This window comes from Tachypleus tridentatus, chromosome 7 (assembly GCF_004210375.1).
Source record: "Tachypleus tridentatus isolate NWPU-2018 chromosome 7, ASM421037v1, whole genome shotgun sequence".
Classification (NCBI taxonomy): domain Eukaryota; kingdom Metazoa; phylum Arthropoda; class Merostomata; order Xiphosura; family Limulidae; genus Tachypleus; species Tachypleus tridentatus.
The window spans coordinates 110230534-110250553 of record NC_134831.1 but is presented as its reverse complement, the minus strand read 5'-3'; the positions used below and the strand labels follow the sequence as shown (position 1 = coordinate 110250553).

General features: G+C 32.8%; 1 pseudogene across 1 annotated transcript in view; it reads right to left on the bottom strand.

Moving 5' to 3' along the window:
- Positions 1–1318: 1318 nt before the first annotated feature.
- LOC143257769 (coatomer subunit gamma-2-like) overlaps positions 1319–20020 on the bottom strand; it is a 48901-nt pseudogene continuing 30199 nt past the window's right edge. Inside the window, exons 8-21 of the transcript XR_013031994.1 lie at positions 17960–18052; positions 16560–16646; positions 16228–16344; positions 16066–16106; positions 13882–14083; positions 12042–12253; positions 10914–11075; positions 8285–8443; positions 6821–7000; positions 6430–6558; positions 5436–5498; positions 4550–4695; positions 3817–3980; positions 1319–1406 (exon numbers count right to left, since the gene is read on the bottom strand). The product of XR_013031994.1 is annotated as a coatomer subunit gamma-2-like (transcript). The remainder of the gene's footprint in view (positions 1407–3816; positions 3981–4549; positions 4696–5435; positions 5499–6429; positions 6559–6820; positions 7001–8284; positions 8444–10913; positions 11076–12041; positions 12254–13881; positions 14084–16065; positions 16107–16227; positions 16345–16559; positions 16647–17959; positions 18053–20020) is intronic.

Genomic DNA, 20020 nt, shown 5'->3' with positions numbered 1-20020 from the left:
CTGTTTTGTTCCTCTATTTCCATAGTGAAGTGGATTATTTTGTCTACGGAATTGAGACATTCTAAGAAGGCTGGTAAGTTTTCATGACTGTGGGGCCAATTAACTGGGAGAAAACTGGAATCATAGACACAAACAAATTCTGGAAGACAAAAAAAATAAATAAAAAAATAATCAAAGCATAATTTTATAGTAACACTATTAAACCTTCACTAAACAAAGATTCCAGATTAAAGGTGAGTAACCTGTGGCTGCTATTGGTTGAATCTACAGGAAATCTCTTCTCGAATCAGAAACAGTGATAATCCAACAAATCATAACATGCTCTCCACAATCCACCAGGACATTGACAACATCTACACACACTGAACTGAAGACAAAAGGCATAAGGCTTTCAAAATGTGTCCTCTACATCTGTGTCTCCACAACAGGCAGTTGCTGTCCATTCTACAAAATTTCATTGCCTTAGAGACTATAGTGAAGATATACACACTACATTAAATGTTAGAATTAATAAATCTATAATGATTTAAACAAATACAAAGAGGTCACATGTGTTTGATCAAATTAAAAGTTAGCCTGTTGAGGTGTACTTACATAAAGATATTATAGGCCTAGTAGTATAATAAATAAACCAAAAGAATCTCATTGTAATCCAATAACAAGGTTTTTCCATAAACTAACTTTTCACAAATAAGGTGACAACACTGCAGTAAAAGTAAGTAAAGACAAAAATGTTTCAAATCTTTAACACTAATATCAGTCTCTTCCTAAACACTTCATTCTAATTTTGTTGCTACAAGTACAAAGTTATTATTCTTGGTGCTGCTGTACAGACCTTTAAATGCATCTCATATTCTAGTTGTGTGCGAGTGTGTCAAGAAATATACTTCATTAATCTAAAGCGGTTACACAGGTATCTCCCACCTTCTAGAGTTGTCATAGGCGATAAAGCAAATGTGTCTTCCAGTTAGTTATCAGGACCAAGTTCATCCCACGAGGCTGCAAAGTTTGGTTTCAAAATCTTCTGCACGTGGTCTGCCACACACACTTCTAGGTCTTCAAGCTAGTTAGTAAACAAAGACCATTACAAAATGTGTTATACATTAAAACTCTCACAAACACTTGAGAATGTGAATTCAAAATAAAAACACAACTAATCAGAATACAGTTTCTCAATTTTTCAGATATAACCTGTTCACTTCTATCAGAAACTACATTTCAGTCCATAGGGATTCTACACACAAAAAAAAAAAAACAGAAAAAGTTAGTAGAAAAAGAAGTAAACACCTGACCACAACATCCTTACCACATATTCATCTTAGTAACCTTCATCATCATCTGTCTCTCCACTGTTGGGGTCACAGTCTTTCAAGGGTATTTCAATGTATTGCTAAAAGTTCCAGTTGCTGTAACAAAACATGATTTCTAAAACCAATAATTTCTGTGGACAATATTTACTTTACAATTAATACTTGTACACAAACATCACATATGGACATTAATGTTGTATTACTTCAGTAGCAACAAGATAGGTATTAAACCAAATTACTACAGTAGCAACAAGACATATGGTATTACTTCAGTAGTTACATTACTAAACTTGTTAAAGTTAAACTTTATGACACAATTATCACTAACCAGCAGCTGTTGTGTAACTAAACTTTTAACTTGTTATCACTAACCACCAGCTGACTTGTGTTACTAAAGTTGATCACACAATTATCACTAACCACCATCTGACTTGTGGCTAAACTTTATCAACCAATTATCACTAACCACCAACTGACTTGTGTAACTAAAGTTGATCACACACATTATCACTAACCACCAGCTGACATTGTGTAACTAAACATTTATCACACAATTATCACTAACCACCAGCTGACTTGTGGTAACTAAACATTATCACACAATTATCACTAACCACCAGCTGACTTGTGTACTAAACTTTATCACACAATTATCACTAACCACCACCTGACGGTAACTAAAGGTTGGTCACACAATTATCACTAACCACCATCTGACTTGTGTTACTAAAGTTGATCACACAATTATCACTAACCACCATCTGACTTGTGGCTAAAACTTTATCAGCCAATTATCACTAACCACCAGCTGACGTGTGTAACTAAAGTTGATCACACAATTATCACTAACCACCAGCTGACTTGTGTAACTAAACATTATCACACAATTATCACTAACCACCAGCTGACTTGTGTCACTAAACTTTATCACACAATTATCACTAACCACCAACTGACATTGGCACAACTAAAGGTTGATCCACACAATTATCACTAACCACCAGCTGACTTGTGCAACTAAACATTATCCACACAATTATACACTAACCACCAGCTGAACTTGCCTTGAACTAAACTATCCACACAAATTTATCATTTTCAACCACCAGTTGACGGTGATAAAACTAAACTTTATCACTTTGAATTATCACTTCAACCACCAGCTGACGTGTTACTAAACTTTCACAATTATCACTAACCACCAGCTGACATTGTTACTAAAGGTTGATCACACAATTATCACTAACCACCCAGCTGACTTCTGCCAGCTAAACTTTATCAAACCAATTATCACTAACCACCAGCTGACTTGTGTAACTAAAGTTGATCAACCAATTATCACTAACCACCAGCTGACTTGTTAACTAAACTTTATCAACCAATTATCACTAACCACCAGCTGACGTGGTAACTAAAGTTGATCAACCAATTATCACTAACCACCAGCTGACTTGTGTAACTAAAGTTGATCAACCAATTATCACTAACTACCAGCTGACTTGTGTCACTAAAGTTGATCACACAATTATCACTAACCACCATCTGACTTGTGTAACTAAGGTTGATCACACAATTATCACTAACCACCACCTGACTTGTGTTACTAAAGTTGATCACACAATTATCACTAACCACCAGCTGACTTTGTAACTAAAGTTGATCACACAATTATCACTAACCACCAGCTGACTTGTGTAACTAAAGTTGATCACACAATTATCACTAACCACCAGCTGACTTGTGTCACTAAACTTTATCACAATTATCACTAACCACCAGTTTGACTTGTGTCACTAAACTTTATCACACAATTATCACTAACCACCAGCTGACTTGTTGCTAAACTAAAACACACAATTATCACTAACCACCAGCTGACTTGTGTTACTAAAGTTGATCACACAATTATCACTAACCACCAGCTGACTTCTGTAAATAAAGTTGATCACACAATTATCACTAACCACCAGCTGACTTGTGTAAAGGTTGATCAACCAATTATCACTAACCACCAGCTGACTTTGTCACTAAAATTTGATCAACCAATTATCACTAACCACCAGCTGACTTGTGTCACTTTCAAACTTTATCACACAATTATCACTAACCACCATCTGACTTGTGTAACTAAAGTTGATCACACAATTATCACTAACCACCACCCTGACTTGTTGTTACTAAAGTTGATCACACAATTATCACTGACCACCAGCTGACTTGTAACTAAACTTTATCACACACATTATCACCAACCACCAGCTGACTTGTGTCACTAAACTTTATCACACAATTATCACTAACCACCAGCTGACTTGTGTAACTAAACTTTATCACACAATTATCACTAACCACTAGCTGACTTGTGTAACTAAACTTTATCACACAATTATCACTACCCACCAGCTGACTTGTGTCACTAGACTTTATCAACCACTTATCACTGACTACTGTCTCACCTCTGTTACTATACTTTATCACAATTATTAGTGACCACCAGCTGACTAACCTGCTAGGGGATCATCTGGTAACCTGAGGCAGGCATATGTTGTGCCTGTCACATTGTATGGTAGTTTGGAACAAGGAACATTACATAGTAGCTCAAATCCTTCTGCAGGTTCTACTTCGGACGTTTTCAAGAATTTGGTCATTCAGAGTGTTAGTACAGTCAAACTAGAAATGTAGAAAAATACTTTATATATCATTTTCTTTTACAATAACATTACAAAAGGTTAAAATGGAAGGATATAAACCATGACAAACATTGTACAGGAGGGATAACTCAATGGAAGGCATGACAAACATTACAGGAAGAATAACTCAATGGAAGGATATAAGCCATGACAAACATTGTACAGGATGGATAACGCAATGGAAGAATATAAGCCATGACAAACATTGTACAGGAGGGATAACGCAATGGAAGGATATAAGCCATGACAAACATTGTACAGGAGGGATAGCGCAATGGAAGGATATAAGCCATGACAAACATGGCACAGGAGGGATAACTCAAGTCTTTTCAGTTGTGTTACCAAAGTTTTATCTAAAAGTTATATGAATCAAGGAACTTCGGCTGGTATAATAAAGCCCCTAAGAATGCAGTGTTCAAGTATTAGAATGGCGTGGTACTCTAAGCCAGCATATCTCAACACTAGTATTAAAGAAACAATGGTCATGACATAATAACAAAACCATATCGTCTACCTTTAATAATACATATAAATCCAGCTGTACTTTACCTCAAGAACTATATGGTTAGGAAAGGTATGTTTGATACACTGAACAACATATTCTGTTTCTGATTCTGTAAGTTCCACTGGTTGTGAAGATTTGAAGAGTGGACCAAGATTCATAGACGCCAGCTCTGTCACTGACCCAAGTTGTTCTACAAGATAGAAGTTAAAGGATATTGTGGCCTGTGTATTCTAACAAACCTTACAAGTCAATTTTATTTTCTCAATAATAAAGTGAAATTTTGAAACTAATGAACTTAAAAATGTAACAAAAACAAGGACAGTGATTAAATAATTTACAAATTACACACCAGACATATATGTGTGTGCCTTTATCCATTTTTTAAAGTATGAACAATAGTATCATGACATTGAAATAAGTGTGTGGAGCTAACCTACACTGAATCAAACAAGTTAAATTAAACTCATTTTTCTTAACCTAATTCTATTATTTCAATTTACAGGGGCACACTCTGATCAATGTTTTCAACACGATATATAAACTGTAGGGCCTTTCTTTTATAAGATAAAAATCAAACAAATACAAATCTTTTCTTGTTTTCACGTTATAATTTTTCATACATTCTGGTAACACAAAGTACTTAGTTGGAAAAGGGGTTAACGCAGAGATAAAACAATGTTTTAACAAAGGCACAATAAATAATATCTACTAACATTTGTAGATAAAAAACAACACAATTTATTGATGACTCATCTGCAAGCTCACAATAAAAATAGATAAACTGTACCTGAAAACCCTGGAATATCATGTTTTCATGCATACAACATACAAAATATTCTTGTCTGATCCTAATACTATAACACTTTGCATTACACATAACTTTCTGATTCTAGGAAAAAAATACAAAAATATTTTAAAGTACTTTCATACCTGCAAAGATGTCTTGTCTTGAAGCAGCAATCTTTTCTTTTGGTTTACCAACGGGCATTATTTCTAAAATAAACACAAATCAATGACACCTACATACTGTTTCGAACTCAAATTGTAGAATAAAAATATTTTTGAAACTATTTGATTGCTAGAAAGTTAAGTTCTCAAACAAAAAGCCAGTGTTTAAACACATCACCTGATGGTAATTTACTTAGCTTTATTATGACAGATTTCAATAGACCTGAACAGTGGTCATATTATTGGTACTAAAAAATTACAACTAAATGTAAACAACAAATCAAAGATGATGCAACAGGTTTCCGTAATACAAAACTAACTGATAAGCTACAAAACCAGGAGTTACAAAATCATTTAACAATCACGTATGAAGTATATAAACTTTTTACTTGTTAGTGACCCTTCTAAAACTAACATTTATTAACTGGAAACATTATTAAAAACTACTACAAAGTGCTTCTCAACCAAGGACATTGGAGTTCTGAAGGGCTTTGTGGAATGTTAAAATGTTGAATATCCTTATGGGTCAAGACTTACTTATAAATGGATTACTAATAATGTACATCATGTTTCTTTTGTTTAGTATAGTAGGTTTAATAATAACACAACAAGTTGATACATTGTTTTATGTTTATCAGCAAGACTAGGTACCAACAGGTGATTAACTGATGTAAACTGTTATTGTTTGAAAGAACATGCTTTTCATCATATGTACTGGAGTAACTGGCTGGAGAAATGTTCATGTTTTGTATATTTTTGTGTGGACACATAACTTCACTTAATGTACTGCTCTGTCTAGAATTATTAATACAGTATTGCAGCAAATGTTTTCTACGAATGCTGTGAAGGGTTCTGTGATACAAATTTGATGCCAGAGAAACCCAGTGAATTCAGAATGGTTGAGAATTCCTATTATACAAGAAACAAACTTAATGTATCATTCTAAAAACAAGCTGTTTCAAATGGTTTATCAGACCTGGTTTCTTTTCCTCACTACTAATCTGAGTTGACAGGGGAACCGTCTTGATGTCAAACGGAGCTTCTGAAGGTTCCAGGGTGTAATGATGAAGAGCCTTCTCCAAACCGATGATAGACACCTGCAAGTCTGAGAATAAAAACAGAAGTTAATTTGAATAATATGTATAATACAGCAACTGTAGCCAAATCTCTGCTACTGCTAACATACATCAAAGTACAGATGAGACAATGTAACCAAATCTCAATTCCATTTGCAGTCTTCATTATCCTTAAATTTGATTCTTAGATTTAAAAAAAAAAAAGTTTTATAATATTCTTAGTGTTTCAAAATCCTGTTAAAAGTGGAATACACTGTTTAGGAAAGTGAACAGAGTAACAGTCAAACTTACTGTTCAAAATATACTGGGAGTTAAGGGCTCGCTGTTTCTGCATAAGAACCTCCAAGTAGTAGGTGGCCCTATCTCGAACTTCATCATCTGAGTCCAACAGCGATCGTTGCAGCAGTACCAAGACGTTAGGAAGAAGATCGTCATAATAAGCCCCAAACTTCGACAGAGAGCTCACTGCCGCTGGAAAACAATCATACATTTAACTTGGTGATTTGTACAATAACATATCAAACTTTACACAGTTTAATTAATCAATATCAGATGTGATAAACACATGACCAAACAGCTGTATGTCTTGTCTCAAGATATTTATGTACTTCAATAATGAGGCTAAATAAGCTATTACAAGATAAAACCTGGAGATAACCATATAATAGTGATTTATTCCTAGTATTTTATTAAAGGGAAGTAAATTGTCTTAAGCCTGATAAAATAAACAAAATATTATTTTGAATTTGTTCATTCAATTCACTTGTAAGTAAAGGCTAGTGTTTGACTGCCTAACTTTAAATCTGGTCAGAACACTAAGTTTATTCTAAATTTTTTTTCCCATTAAATAAAATAGTTTATATTATAACCAGCTATTGGCCTTTTATTTCAAGATACACCAGACAAAAAGTCTCTCAACACAGCTTAGTAAACATTAAGTGACATGTTATTACATACAGGCAGGATTATTGTTTTCTGTACAATATAGTATAAACACAATAATTCAGACCTTGTGTCACCCAATCCATATATTGTGATCCCAAATCACTGTCATACGATTTAGCAACAAGCTTGTTAAAGAACCACCACCAGATGCACATACATATAAAACATCTGTGTTTTTTAACTGAAGCTATTCAGACAGTTAAAATTGCATTTTTATTTATCTTTCTTCTAAATATATGACAGAAAAAGTTTGTTTTAGGTAGATACACAAGTCTTACCTGCTCTAACTGAGCCACTTTAACTTTGTTTTAGGTAGATACACACGTCTTACCTGCTCTAACTGAGTCACTTTAAGTTTGTTTTAGGTAGATACACACGTCTTACCTGCTCTAACTGAGTCACTTTAAGTTTGTTTTAGGTAGATACACAAGTCTTACCTGCTCTAACTGAGCCACTTTAAGCTTGTTTTAGGTAGATACACAAGTCTTACCTGCTCTAACTGAGCCACTTTAACTTTGTTTTAGGTAGATACACAAGTCTTACCTGCTCTAACTGAGCCACTTTAACTTTGTTTTAGGTAGATACACAAGTCTTACCTGCTCTAACTGAGCCACTTTAACTTTGTTTTAGGTAGATACACAAGTCTTACCTGCTCTAACTGAGCCACTTTAACTTTGTTTTTTAGGTAGATACACAAGTCTTACCTGCTCTAACTGAGCCACTTTAACTTTGTTTTAGGTAGATACACAAGTCTTACCTGCTCTAACTGAGCCACTTTAACTTTGTTTTAGGTAGATACACAAGTCTTACCTGCTCTAACTGAGCCATTTTCTAGGATTAACCTGTTATAGATAAACCGGATGTACTTGGATGGTTGGGACGTTCGGGGACCTTCTCTACCGAGCAAATAAAGGATGCGTACAGCTAAACTAGTGTGTTCACAGTCCTCGATAAATTCACAAAGATGTGCTAAACCTAAATGTGAAAAATATCCATGTTTACAGGTTTTTGTATTTATTAAGAACAAAAATAAATCTTAGACCAAAAAACAGTAACTAAACAATGGTAACTTCATAATTTATGATAAAACAAAGATTCTCCCTAATCAATGTTCTACACGAAAAAAAACCACTGGATCAAACAACTAACTTTTCATTAGATACGTGATCAACACTAGTTTAACTGCAGTACAAGTCTGGTCCACTGTTTTAGTCTTTATTTACATATCAACTGATAAGTAAATGTTATTTCCTTCCTGCTTGTTTAAAATATTTTATTAAAGGTACATTTATAGCTTATATATGCACTGTCAGTTTATACTAAACCCACAAGGTTTTAACACTGATTCCATACTCTGCTTTATATTGATTCTTAAGTTAAAAAAAAACGTTGTAACTAGTGTAAATCACTATTTCTTTGTCTTGCTAATGGATTAATCTTAGAATAACTGATAATAATACATTAACTGTCACAACTCTATTCTCTGCATGAGCTGTGATATATATTACTGTATAACTTAAACTGTAAGAGTTTGGAAATAAACTAGAAAATCTGTCTTCACATTGGAAGATTTCTCTAAAATAATCAGAACAGTATTATACAGGAGAAGTGTGAAGTAAGAATTATCTAAAGAATCAGTACAGTATCACACAGGAGAAGAGGTGAAGTAAGAATTATATAAAGAATCAGTACAGTATCACCCAGGAGAAGAGTGAAGTAAGAATTATCTAAAGAATCAGTACAGTATCACACAGGAGAAGAGGTGAAGTAAGAATTATCTAAAGAATCAGTACAGTATCACACAGGAGAAGTGTGCAGTAAGAATTATATAAAGAATCAGTACAGTATCACGCGGGAGAAGTGTGAAGTAAGAATTATCTAAAGAATCAGTACAGTATCACGGGAGAAGAGTGAAGTAAGAATTATCTAAAGAATCAGTACAGTATCACACAGGAGAAAGAGTGAAGTAAGAATTATCTAAAGAATCAGTACAGTATCACACAGGAGAAGTGTGCAGTAAGAATTATATAAAGAATCAGTACAGTATCCACATGAGAGGAAAGAGTGAAGTAAGAATTATCTAAAGAATCAGCACAGTATCACATGGGAGAAGAGTGAAGTAAGAATTATCTAAAGAATCAGTACAGTATCACACAGGAGAAGAGTGAAGTAAGAATTATCTAAAGAATCAGTACAGTATCACACAGGAGAAGTGTGAAGTAAGAATTATATAAAGAATCAGTACAGTATCACACAGAAGAAGTGTGAAGTAAGTTATATAAAGAATCAGTACAGTATCACACAGGAGAAGTGTGAAGTAAGAATTATCTAAAAAGAATTAGTACAGTATCACACAGGAGAAGTGTGAAGTAAGAATTATATAAAGAATCAGTACAGTATCACACAGGAGAAGAGTGAAGTAAGAATTATCTAAAGAATCAGTACAGTATCACACAGGAGAAGAGTGAAGTAAGAATTATCTAAAGAATCAGTACAGTATCACACAGGAAAAGAGGTGAAGTAAGAATTATCTAAAGAATCAGTACAGTATCACACAGGAAGGGTGAAGTAAAAGAATTATATAAAAGAATCAGTACAGTATCACACGGGAGAGAGTGTGAAGTAAGAATTATATAAAGAATCAGTACAGTATCACACAGGAGAAGAGTGAAGTAAGAATTATCTAAAGAATCAGTACAGTATCACACAGGAGAAAAGTGAAGGAATTATCTAAAGAATCAGTATAGTATCTGACAGGAGAAGTGTGAAGTAAGAATTATATAAAGAATCAGTGCAGTATCACACAGGAGAAGTGCTAGGTAATCACTATATAAAGAATCAGTACAGTATCACACAGGAGAAGAGTGAAGTAAGAATTATCTAGAGAATCAGTACAGTATCACCCAGGAGAAGAGTGAAGTAAGAATTATCTAAAGAATCAGTACAGTATCACACAGGAGAAGAGTGAAGTAAGAATTATCTAAAGAATCAGTACAGTATCACACAGGAGAAGAGTGAAGTTAGAATTATCTAAAGAATCAGTACAGTATCACACAGGAGAAGTGTGAAGTAAGAATTATATAAAGAATCAGTACAGTATCACACAGGAGAAGTATGAAGGATTATCTAAAGAATCAGTACAGTATCACACAGAAAGGTGTGAAGAAAAGGGTATATAAAGAATCAGTACAGTATCACAGGGAGGAGTGAAGTAAGAATTATCTAAAGAATCAGTACAGTATCACACAGGAGAAGTGTGAAGTAAGAATTATCTAAAGAATCAGTACAGTATCATTATCACAGGAGAAGTGTGAAGTTAATGCCACTTTATCCTGGAATTGTCCTGTACATTACATTCTTTTGACAAACAATAACACCTTATAATTTTATGAAATTCATAATAGAGTCGTTAACATACACCTTCTGAATCAGTACTCACACAGGGTTCTTTTGGCTATCACCTGGTTATCTTCAATGATGTTACGATGATGGTGTAAACTATAGTTAACTTGCAGCTCAAACCCTCCCTCTTCCCTTAACATTGATGACAGGAAGTTCATCATGACAGTGTGTTTCACTTGGAAACTTCTGACAAAGTGACCTTAAATAGGTAAGATTGTGCAATGGTAAGTTATGCTATTTTTCAAGGACTAACAAATAACCCAAGCTCCACTTCTGTGGTCACTACCTAATCTTGTATGAAAACATTGATTTATTCTTCATGTTCTTGTGAAATACTTTATATTAAACCTCTTCATAATGACAATAAACCTACTTAAAGAGTAAAATGTATTTCAAGAAATTGAATGCCTGAGGGTATTAAAACTTTTAAAATAGAGATGAACACCAATTTGACCTAAGGATACGAAACAGTTACTTATTAACCTTATTTATAAAAAAAGTTTCAATACCCACAGCAACCATCTTAAAATGCACTATTAAGCCTCTTATCTCCTTCAATAAGTCAATCCTAGCTCAAACTATTGTCCAACAATTTGAACTTTTAAAATTCACTAACTTTATGTGCTTATTAAATTCATGTTATATTTGAAACATACTTAGTTTATTTAAACAGTTTTGTGAACAAAATATTGAATGAAAGAAATAATTCTTTCACCAGTACAAATTCTTTAACATGTAAATAATACTGTTTGTTATTACTCTATCTAAACCAGCTATTTACTGATTTGCAGATGCACAATTCTGAACTTCATAACACATTCTTTAAAAAAAAATTGAATTTGTACAACTTGAACATTAATACACTTTAGATAAAAGAAAAGATCAGGTCTCAAGATGGACTGCTTACCCACCCACCCAGGACAATACCTAAGATGAAAGGCTAAATATTTTATTACTGTCACATCTAGAAAAGAAACAAAAGTTAGCAGGGAAATGGTTAGTTAGAAAATACAGCTATATACAACAGAAAACAAAATATACAAAAAACAAATCTTCTCTTCTTGGAAGATAAATGGATGGCTACAAAAAACAAAATATAAAAGAACAATATCAATATTTCTCTTATTTCAAACTACAGTAGAAAACACTTCTCTTGCCATAATACCTGATTGCCTGTACTACCACTGTTTTAAATTCATCAGATATTTCTGACATGAAGCTGGATATCTGTTTCATAAGTCTTTCTACACTGCTCTCACTGCCAGTTTTTAACAATGTTGTGATGGCAAGAGTAGCGATACTACGGTTAACATCAGTGATAAGGTTCTCCAAATCCATGTTACAAGCTGTGACAGCTGCAGGATGCGACATGGACACCTGGTGACAGAAAAATGCATCAAATTCCAGTGAAGAGTTTCAACCACAAAAAATGGAAGTAAACACAACATAAACAATTTTATGTACCATACTTACACTTTCTCAAGAACGTTTATCACAAAATTCTGTAGCTAAAATAGCTGTGTATATTTACTGCAGCTTGGTTACCTTCATTTTGAAACAACAAAGTGCAAATAATAATGGATTCTACTAATAAAAATGTTTATATATAGGAATTTTCACTTTTTTGGTAATGTTGCTATATAACAATACTGTCTCAAAAAAATATTCATATAATTCCTCAAATTGTATCCAAACTCTTTCCAAGTTATAATATCAAATACCACGATATATGATTTATATTTATATTCATATAATTTCTCAAATTGTATCCAAACTTTTCCAAGTTATAATATCAGATACCATGGTATATGATTTATATTTATATTCATATAATTTCTCAAATTGTATCCAAACTTTTTCCAAGTTATAATATCAGATACCACGATACATGATTTATATTTATATTCATATAATTTCTCAAATTGTATCCAAACTTTTTCCAAGTTATAATATCAGATACCACGATACATGATTTATATTTATATTCATATAATTTCTCAAATTGTATCCAAACTTTTCCAAGTTATAATATCAGATACCACGATACATGATTTATATTTATATTCATATAATTTCTCAAATTGTATCCAAACTTTTCCAAGTTATAATATCAGATACCACGATACATGATTTATATTTATATTCATATAATTTCTCAAATTGTATCCAAACTTTTCCAAGTTATAATATCAGATACCGATACATGATTTATATTTATATTCATATAATTTCTCAAATTGTATCCAAACTTTTTCCAAGTTATGATATCAGATACCACGATACATGATTTATATTTATATTCATATAATTTCTCAAATTGTATCCAAACTTTTTCCAAGTTATGATATCAGATACCACGATACATGATTTATATTTATATTCATATAATTTCTCAAATTGTATCCAAACTTTTCCAAGTTATAATATCAGATACCACGATACATGATTTATGAATTCATATGATTAATTTGCAGTGTTGTATTAATAAAACATTTACACTTTACCTTATGATTCTTGTAACATCAGCAAAACAAAACCTCATTACTTTTGAATTAAAAACATCCACATTTTATGAAAAGTTATACATTTAATGACCAACAGTTTATTCCACATTGTTTTAGAAGCACACGTCAGATGAGCTGGTGGATTTCATTTCTCTCTCTACCAACTAAACACCTTGTTCCTGTGAAGTTTAGAGCTAGAAACTGAAATTATCTTTAAAATGGATGATAAATACTGATGTACTTTGTTATTTCAACAGCTTACACTGCTAAAGTGTTATTTCAACAGCTTAAACTGCTAAAGTGTTAGCCTGGTGTTATTTCAACTGTTTATTGGCAGTGTTGGTACAGTATTATTTAAATATCTTGCATTGCTAAAGTGTCAATACCTTATTTACATGAAGGCTTTGTGTTTAATTCAACATCTTGATGCTTAAACAAGTTTAATATTATATTTTTATGAGAGGAAGAAACTGAAATTCTGGCCTGTGAATAACAATTTACCTTGTTCAGTGTTCTAACAGCAGCAAATCGAAGTGTTGGCTTTGGGGAACTACAGAAAAGTTGCAAGACTGAGATGGAAGGTGCCAGTTCACGTGGTGTTGTGGACTTCAGGTTAACAATAGCATTAGCTGCTTCATATATCACCATCTCACTCTTGTGCCTTAGACAGTTTTCTATGAACTCAAACAATGGACTGTCTGGCCTAAAATATTTATAGGACAATAAACAAACTACAAAATACTTCACACAGTCACCAGGTTTATACTGGAGACATCAGTTCGCAGTAATTAAAAGTGTAATGTAACCACTAAAATACCATCAAAAGCACCATCCATTTTAATGAATGTGTTAATAATAGTAACATCCCTCTTAGAATACAGAACATCACATTAACACAAATTATACAAATACTAAAGTACAACATCAGAAACACCATTAGTAAAAAATATCTCAAAGTGAAACTAAAGGTACAATGTAAGAAATCAAATGTAACAAGTGATTAATTGTATTTAGGTAAAACATGAAGAGAAGTGAACATGGTTCAAATAATGCTTTAAAGACTGTCCTACATCTCCAATTTTTTAAAAGAAACTTAATGTTTTATAACAGAAGAAAATGTTAAAATTGTATGAAGTGAAATGAATAAACAGAAGAGAAACTACAGAAGCTATCCAGATTAGAATTGTGAAACCTTTTCTTTTGAACAAATATCTTGAAACTGCTCTCTACCATTACTAATTATACACAACCTACCTTATTTAACATGACTTCATGTTTTTTGTAAATAATTTATTTTCATATAAGTTCAATACATGCAGTTTTACACATATATACTTCCAAGAACCATTACTTTTACATTTGTAATTGTTATGAACCAATCACAGCCCGTAAGTGTTAGAAACACTTAATATAGTCTCAACGCTGTGAATCTCGCATCTTAAGACTTCATATAGTCCCACACTGTGAATCTCGCATCTTAACACTTCATATAGTCCCACACTGTGAATCTTGCATCTTAGCACTTCATATAGTCCCACACCAGGACCCTCACATCTTAGCACTTCATATAGTCCCACACTACGACCCTCCCATCTTAACACTTCATATAGACCCACACTACGACCCTCACATCTTAACACTTTATAGTCCCACACTACGACCCTCAAATCTTAGCACTTAATTTAGTCCCACACCAGGACCCTCACATCTCAGCACTTCATATAGTCTCACACTGGGATCCTTAACATTTATGATAATTTTAACAGAACGCTGTCACACATACAAGTTTAAAAATTATATACAACATATTCCAACTGATTTTACTCAGAACTAAACATTCTACCTTCCTTAATATGAATCCCAATTTCTGACAGGAAAAAGATTGCAAATGAAGTGTGTTGTGAAAAGGCATACACACAAATATCTTAAAGTACTTACTTTTGATTCTCTGTAATATTTCATAACCAACGTATTTGATGTTTGTCTACTGAAACCATTAGTATAACAGCTTATATGGAATGCTAGAAAATTTTTATCTTTTAAAACCAAAGAATTGCAAAAAAGAGATAACATTCCTTTCTGTACATTTGATTAATGTATTCTTATGCTAAAGCCAATTCTTAAATACAAAAACTGAAAAATTAAAATAAATATTTTTGCTACTAGACTACAGTTTTTGTATGTTATTACACTTAAACTATATACACTAACACTATATGTGTTAAAGATTCCCTAACTTTACTGATATTAACAGCAAAACTTTCCAAGTTCTAGATGTTAAACACAATGTAAATAATAACATTTCAAGTACCACACATAAAGCCTGCTAAATTCTAAAGAACAAGATACCATCTGATACAATTACCTTGCATGATACAGAAATGGTGAGAAATTAATGGTATGCTGAAACCTACTGGTGTAGAAACTCTTACAAGTATACAGAAGAGATAAGGAAGCTAATAATATGCATCAGATCTTTAGAGTACTTAAAGTCCAGTTAGAATGATTCTATTTTGATTAAATTACACAGAAAGTTTCATCAAAAATTAAAGTGAATGAGAGTCTTGTGGTTTCTTGAGATATCAATTTGATCATCTTAACATGAACTGAGATTTATTACCTGTTGGCAAAGCTGAAACATGTTATAAAGTAATGCTGATTAAAATACTAATATTTAATAGTTACCCTGCGTCATCATCTGTAATGAGTTTACTGGCAATTCGAATCTGGAAGAAAGAAAAATGACATTGGTTAAGTACTCGTACAACAAGAGCAAATTTTAAAACATTTACAGGAATTCATAACATTATTAAATACTAAAGCATGTATTACAAAATAAATACTTACCAGCATACACACAGCATATGGAGATTTGAGAGCAAAACGAGCATATTTTGTCACCAGTTTTGACACAGCAAGACGATCAGATCTACGAATGTGGTACAAAAGTCCGAGAGCGTGATACTGAAAACAAAGGATAAACACAAGGACAGTCCTAAATAGTTCCATAAATTATAATAAAAGTTGTAATTTCACTTGTTGATAAAAACAAATATTTTTAGTCATAGCTGGAATGAAATAGTGTGCATTATTTTACTTAGTGAGAAGTTGCAATGAAAAACAGAGGTATACCAACAAAAGCCATCCTTAGTAAAGATATTAACAAGTTGTTAGCTTACCTGCACCATAACATTATCTGCATTCACGGCTTCCTGAGCCTCGTTAACCCATCTCTTTACAACATCAGGACTCACTCTCATCAAATGCTGGGAACAGTTTAGAATAAATCAGTTTTTAACAAGCAGAACAAACTGAACAAAACAACATGACTTCCAGCTGTTTGCTCTCTAAACATAATTTATACTCACAACTCTAAATGCTTACAAAGAGCTGCCTACACAATTTTAAAAAACTATTTTACTGCCATAGTATAAAGTCAAAATGCAAGTATACAAGTGTTACAAGAAACATATACACTTAGAAATAAACATCAGTGTTACACGTTTCACTGATTTAAAACTAGATCTATATTTGAACATTGTTTTGTACAATAAAGTGTTGATTTTTGAACACCAAGTGTAAAACATGTAAAACTGAAGTTTTATAGCTAACTTCAGGTGTCACTTCATGACTACATTCTTATAGATCTCTAAAAAATTAGGAAAAAAACAAATGACCAAAGATTGCACTTACACATTATTCTAACAGACTTTGCATGTACTCAATGACATAAAACACACATTATTCTAACAGACTTTGTATGTACTCAATGACATAAAACAGACACATTATTCCAACAGACTTTGTATGTACTCAATGACATAAAACAGACATTATTCCAACAGACTTTGTATGTACTCAATGACAAAACACTGACACATTATTCCAACAGACTTTGTATGTACTCAATGACATAAAACACTGACACATTATTCCAACAGACTTTGTATGTACTTAATGACATAAAACACCACACATTATTCCAATAGACTTTGTATGTACTTAATGACATAAAACACATTATTCTAATAGACTTTGTATGTACTTAATGACATAAAACACATTATTCTAATAGACTTTGTATGTACTTAATGACATAAAACACTAAGAAATAGATTGATAGGAAATGTTTTTAAATCTTAGGTCTGAATATCCTCCAGGTGGATCTTATAAACAAACAAGAAATATTCTACACAGAATCTTAAGTTTTCAATTTGTTTCTTTTAAAGATAAAGTGTATTATGTGTCTTCTGTTTTTTTACATAAGGAAACATTTATGATAATACCAAAGAGGAAAATCTTTACTACCAACTGAAAGAAAAAACAAAAGTTTACACTTAAAAGAGAGAATTTTCTTAAATATCTAAGATTTATTATTTTTTCTCAATAACAAACAAAACTTAAATTTCTGAAGTAATAAAACAAAACAGAATTTTACAAATAAAAAACAGATTGCACATTACAATAATTTCAAAACTTACACCATATTTCTGACTAACATCTAATAATCACATTTCACTGTCCTACAGTTTGTCACTGACAGGTAAAAACAACATCACCATAATTAAATAACCCTTACCAAGGATGAAACAAGTGCTGCACTAGATACTGAATAATTCTTATCCACAATTGCTTGTTTCATGTATCTTTCTATTGCTTGTAACATTCCACTCTATAAATAATAACAAATGAACATCTTTCACAATTTACTTCAATAGAACCATGATCACATCAGAGTAGATGTTAAAACTATTAACTACAGGTTAGACATTAATTAGGAAAAATCATTTATCAATACATATTTTTCAGGTAAAAATAAGTTTGTAATATAACACAATTCTTTATTAGTTTGATATTTAGTATTCACAAATTAAACATTTATATTGTTAATTAATAAAGTTCAATAAATCACAATAACAATACTGTGTATTAATGTATCAAGACAGCTTTCAGGTCAGTCAGGAACATCAGAATACAGAATAAATGTGGACAAAATCCAATACAGAAGCTCCACACACAAATATTACAATTACTAAACTGTTGGGAACATTAGTATACAGAATAAATGTGGACAAAATAATCCCATAAAGACACTTCACACACATACAAATATAACTACTACTAAACTGATGGATTGGTTGGTTGATTTGGTGTTTTATGACACAAATTAGCTAGGTTATCTGCACCAAACATCTGGTAAAAAGTTAAAATCAAAGTAAATTTAGTAAACAGTGATGTCAAGAAAACCCACTTGTATAGAAATATATATGCAAAAATGGCTCGTTTGGGTTGAGAAAATATTTTACGTAAAAGAGCGAACAACGTTTTGACCTTCTTCGGTCATCGTCAGGTTCACAAAGAAAGAAAGAGGTAACTGACCGGAAGCTGACCACATGCTTGAAAGGAGTTGTGTAACTGAGTGTCAGAATGTAGAGGGTGGTGTTAGATTGAATATATAATTTTATATTATTATATTTAATATAGGTATAAGGGCGTTCCTTTATATTGGTTTATTTTGGGTTTAAGTTGTTGTATAAGTAAGGCTTCTTTAATTTTGCATTTGTTTATGTTTGTTTCTTTATTTAGTATTTGAGTGTTTTCTAAGGTGCCATTGTTAAGAGTCGTAATGATGGCAAGAAAGTAAAATGTGGCTTATTGTGATCTGAGTGTAACACAAACTACACACTGGTGCATCAGTTCCAGATGAAACAAAATGATGAGTTAAAAAACTGTAACCAAGAGAAGCTTCCTCTATACGATCTTTATGAAAGCAAGATACCAACATCCAACACAGGGTTTTATTTGGAAAAGCTTGTTTTCACGTTGCTCACTCCAAATCGACTGCCAACTGGCCCAGAGCCAAGCCTTGAATACAGGACCATAGTCCAAAATGAAATACACAGCAGTAATAGTGCCAGAGCAGATAGATTTAAGCTGCAGTGTCAGCAAGCTCGTTCCCACGAATGCAAATGTGGCTCGGTATCCACAAAAACTAGATAGAAGTAGATGTTATAGAGAAATAGGCCAGTTGGTTTTGAATATCAGTGAGAACAGGGTGTGAACTAACGTGAAGAGATTCCAGGGCCGGTAAAGAACTGAGTCAGTATAAATAATGCAATTTGAGTACTGCTTAACTTCTGTGTGATCCAAGGCACGAGAAATGGCATACAGTTCAGCAGTGAACACAGAAGTTGTAGAGGGAATTCTGTGCACAACTACCAAACCACAACAAACCATAGCAGAGCTCACAAATTCATCTGATTTCGAACCATCTGTATAAATAGGAATGGAAGGATGGTTCAAAAGATGTTCAGCAAGTAACAAACAATACTTCCATTCGAGTGTCTACTTTTCTCAGATGACTTAAAGACAAGTCACATTAGGGTACCGTAAAAAGCCATGGTGGGATGGCCTGATCAGTGGATACAGCAATGTTATCCAAGAACAGACTCTATTCATCCAACTGCACCTTGATACAAAGGCCAAAAGGAGCAATGGCAGATCATCTGTTCTGAAAAAGTATGGCCCACACAGGAAGGAAAACACAACTCAGGTGAGATGCTTTGATAAGGAACAAAGTTTCAAAGCATACAGTAAAGACAACTGCAAACAGAAGAGGTGCAAAGGAGGTTCATGAGAT